Raw genomic sequence first — 4,850 nt, 5'->3', positions numbered from 1 at the left:
AGGTGACCTCATACTTTTGGCTGTAACTTTTCAACGAAATCAAATATCGAAAAATCCTTTAAGGACAACATTACTGGGGAGCATAAATTTCTCAAAACGCAAAAAAAATCGATTTTTCGACCTTCCAGGCCGAGGTCCCCCCTTATTACGCGTTTGAAGGATGTCTCTGAATGAAGGATTGATGTGAATACGATGAAACCTCTAAGTTAAGAACCAAAATGTGCACAGAGTTATTGAATTACGAATCGACTGTAGTTTATGAAGCAAAATTGTTGAATTAAGAAAAGAAAAATCTCTCCTGAAATTTCAATCGGTTCGATAACGTTTTTGCCACGATGTTTATGTGATCGTGTTGAAAGAGAAAGTGATTTTCATAGTTATGAATGAATTGAGAACACCCCATTTCTTGACATGTGCTTTACAAAATTCGTTGTATTTCAAAGGTATGAAGGTGTTCAACTCGATGCCAAGACATATTAAATATTGACGTTTGACTACGTCTAACAGGAGTATATGGGGGATAAAATGAAAACCTAAACACAGAACATGCAGGAAAAAATGAAAGATTTCGAATGCTTATAACTCGAACATTTCTTATTGGATCGGAAAGATGTTTGCATCAATTGACACGGAATATTTCTACGCTTCTATCGCAATTAATAAAATATTATTTTGACGTAGGACTACGTCTAATCGGAAGATATAGGGGGTGAAATTGAAATCTAGGCACTGAACAAGTAGGAAAAAATGCAAGATTTGGAACGCTTATAACTCGAGCATTTCTCAATAGATCGCAAAGGTTTTTGCATCAATTGATAGGAAATATATCTACGCATCTATCATTACGAATAACATTTCATTTTTCTTGAGATAAATAATTGAATAATTGTGAAATATCAAGCATTGTCCAAATGCACTATGTGCCCATTTTTGATTGGTCCATTTTGTGCTCCTCAAATCGTACCGACAAAACGGGCAACCAGAGCAGCAGCGAAATAGAATGAGGCACGATTGGAAAGGAAAAAGAAACAAATGAACGAAACATTGGTCGCAGTCTCACACATGCGTAATTCTCGAGCCAGCCAGTCAGCTTAAAATCCCCGCTCCGCTGCCGTAACGATCATTCTCATTCAAACCGTACACCACATCGGTTCGCATCACAACACATCAACAAACCAACCCAAGCAGCCATGTCTGGACATGGTAAAGGAGGAAAAGTGAAGGGAAAGGCAAAATCCCGCTCGAACCGTGTTGATCTGGAGTTCCCCGCAAGGGTAGCTAGGCCGAGCGCGTTAGTACCAGTGCAGCAGTCCACCTAGCCGACGTTATATAGTTTCGGCCGCCGAAGTGATCGAGTTAGCTGGCAAAGCTGCTCGCGACGATAAGAAAACCCGCATTCGGAACAGAACACATTCGGTTCGGTGGACATCAAGACAACAGGCAGTTGCAGCGAGTGGCGAGAGGCAAACGCAATCGCAAAACGGCATCAGGTAGCAGAAGAAAAAAGTTTGTTCTTTATACAAACTGCTTTGGTGGCAAATCCAGAACAAGGCGGCATCAAGGGCGTTCGAAATGGTTTTTCTCAAAACCACGAGTACTAAGTTTTCTAAATTCCATAAAACAAGGCGCTTTTCAGGGCCATTAAACCTTTCAAAAAAGAGTTTAGGAAATACAGTTCAATGCTTTCTAAAACATTATCCAAAATAATAATAAAACACAAATTGATTTTTTCATAATTTGTTTGCCAGGATCTGATGAGTATGTGAATTTGGCAGTTGTTCTGAGCTTATTGATAGTTGGGGACTTTCCTGATTATTCAATTTTCACCAATTCTTAAATTGTTTCCAGATTGAAAATGCAGTAATTTACTATTAGTTCGACATTTAGCTAATTGGACGGACATGTAATGCGACTTATTTAGTTGGACATTTTTGTAAACATAGAGATCCAAATTATGACCCCACATTGAAAGTCGACACTGTACCACTGTCATCGCAAATGTTCAATTACAGGTTAAAATCGCCTTCAATGCGACACTGAGTGGCGCTTCGGCACGTCGCATTGAATGTAATTTACTGTACAACATGTCACAAAGCTGGATGGGAAGAAATTGTCCAACTGTGAAAGCTGTGGCGAGTGGCAAACGCAATCGCTAAACAGAAAGGTTTAGCCGAACAAGATGGGGATATCGAGTGATAACAAAACAATAAACTCTTTAGATTGAAGATAATTTTGTGATCCTGAAAAGGACCCTTTTTAGCCTGCATGTGAATCCAACAAGCGAACAAATCGTAATGAATGTATTTCTTCTTCTTTCTTTGTTTTTAAGAGGCTTTAAACTTTGCAGTTCATTCGCCTCTAGCCCAGTGAAGAGCCACAATAAAACCAGCCCAGAGGGGACTGGCGAAAGGGAAACCCAAAAAATCACTCATCAGATCTGTCCGCTCGACCCTCGGTTAAAGAAGAAGGTAGGAAGGGATCCTATGCTTCATAAGATATTTAATATATGCTGTAAAGAAAAGTAAAAATTTACTGATCCGAGGCCCAAAGCAGTAACGAAGCACAAGTGACCCAGCGAAAGGCGTGTTCCAAAAACAAAAAAACAAAAAGGCCCTTCTCAGGAGGATGGGAAGGAAAGGAGTGGAAAGGATTTGGGTGGGATTAGTGGAGTGGAAGGGGGTGGGAGTGGTGGGAGTGGAAGGAAAGAGGGGAGGAGTGGGTGTGGGGTGGGGTGAAATGAAATGAAATACAGTTTGAATAGATAATAAAATATAGTGGTTTTGAATTTAATGGTATATAGTAGAGCTGAAAAATGGAGAGGTTTATTTAATGAATTTATCCTCCTTGGTGAGTGTGGCTGTAAAGTTAGGAAATCAGTTAAGTAATGTAATAAATGGAATATATATGTGAGAATATGTAATAATAGATGCGTGTATATATATCTATGTAGTTACATACATGTATATACACACATGAACACGCATACATGACCGTGAAGTGGCGAACTGTAATAAATAAACAATTTCAAAAGTACTTAGTATTTCGATTTAGATTTTACCAAAGAAGTCGGTTTCTTTCAGAAACTCAATTAATGGTTTCTTGGGTCTCGTCTCTACTGAGGATATCTCGGAGACTCTGACCTATATTGTGTCGGGCTCGAGCATCTTTGGTATGTTGGTATCTAATAGAAGATGGCTAACGGAAACGGGTGCTTCATTGCAAGCACATTGGGGTTTTTCGGCTCTGTAGAACAAGTGTGAGTGGGTGAAGTTAGTGTGCCCAATTCGAAGACGGGTAAGGACTTGCCTTTCCCTACTATTGAGACGGTCCTCCCAAGAGAGAGTGGAATTTTTGATTTTATGAAGATGAGTGGGACGGCTGTTTATCCAGCATATGTCCCAACTTTCACGGACTTGCTGTTTTACCCAGCGGACAATGTCAGATGGAGGACAGGGCATGTCTGGGGGTTCTATTTTGCTGCCCTTGCCGGCCAGTATGTCGGCGGCTGTGTTTCCGCGGATTCCTGAGTGACCAGGAACCCAGCAGAAGGAGATGTTTTTATCTGAAGCAGCCTCTTCTGTTTGTGTTATCCATTGGTGTTTGCTGTTTCCACTTAGAAGGTCATGGAGACAGCTAGCTGAGTCGGAAAATATTGTGGTAGGAAGGAAATCATGGGTGCATTCTTGGGTAGCTATTAAAAGAGCGAAAGCTTCCGCACTGAAGATGGAGCATTGCGGTGGAAGAGAAAAGCTACCTATGTATCTACTCTCAAAAATTCCACATCCAACTCCATCGGCATTGACTGAACCATCTGTGTATACCTGGTGATTGATTTGGAAATTGGATGCAACGAGGTTATTGAAGCAGGCTTTGACTTTTGGAGAAGGGTCTCCCGCCCGAACTGCCTTGAGAAGTTCAAGGTTAATGTTCGACGGTTTGACGTTCCAATTTCTTCCCGTCGCAGATGAACGTTCACATATATCGGGAAGATCTTTGTTCGTGAGATTTTTGAACCATGTTTTAGCTCTATGTATTAATGGGACATTGTGGTCGCTTTCGGGGAGTGACAAGTGACGGATGGCTTTATTAGTGATGGCTTTTGTTACCAGGTGGGTGAAGGGAAGTTGCCCACTTTCTGCCATTACAGCAAGAGTAGGACTGGTGGGAAAAGCGCCAATTGCGAGCCTAATTGCTTTATTGTAAATTGGTTGAATGGTGTTTAACACCCTGTCCCCTCCACGGCTGAAGGTGCCTATTCCGTAAAGGATTTGTGGGACCAACCAAACATTTACAACATTTAGCAGCGTCTTTCTATGACCAGAGGCTAGGTTGCCTGCGATAGCCTTGATGATGTTCAGTTCCTTTCTGGTGGCTATTTTGGTCTTTTGAGAATGTGATAGGAAGTTGAGTTTCTTGTCGAAAGTGACCCCTAGTATTTTCAATGTCCTCATTGTAGGGATCGAGATTTTGTTGAGCTGAAGATAGGTTCTCCTTCTGAGAGCTTTTCCAAAATGTATGTGTTTGGATTTCTCCGGGGAAATTTTGAAACCTGTTTTTAGAGCCCAGTTTTGGATGGAGTCTAAGGTTTTTTGAAGCCTCTTTCTCTGAATTAAGCCGAAGCAGCTCGTAGAGATAAGAGTGATGTCATCTGCATAGACTATGACCTTTATATGGTCCGGGATAATCTCGAATAGAGATTGCATGGCAATGTTGAAGAGGGTTGGTGAAAGTGCTGAGCCTTGTGGGAAGCCGTTTTCTGGGATTTTTAGAGAAGATTGGTGGTTGTTAATAACGGTTTTGAAAGACCGGTTTTCTAGAAAACTTTTAATGAAGAGACCTAATCTCCCACG

The sequence above is a fragment of the Toxorhynchites rutilus genome, chromosome 1, assembly GCF_029784135.1.
Source record: "Toxorhynchites rutilus septentrionalis strain SRP chromosome 1, ASM2978413v1, whole genome shotgun sequence".
In the NCBI taxonomy this organism is placed as follows: domain Eukaryota; kingdom Metazoa; phylum Arthropoda; class Insecta; order Diptera; family Culicidae; genus Toxorhynchites; species Toxorhynchites rutilus.
Note: the sequence above shows the minus strand (reverse complement) of the source record.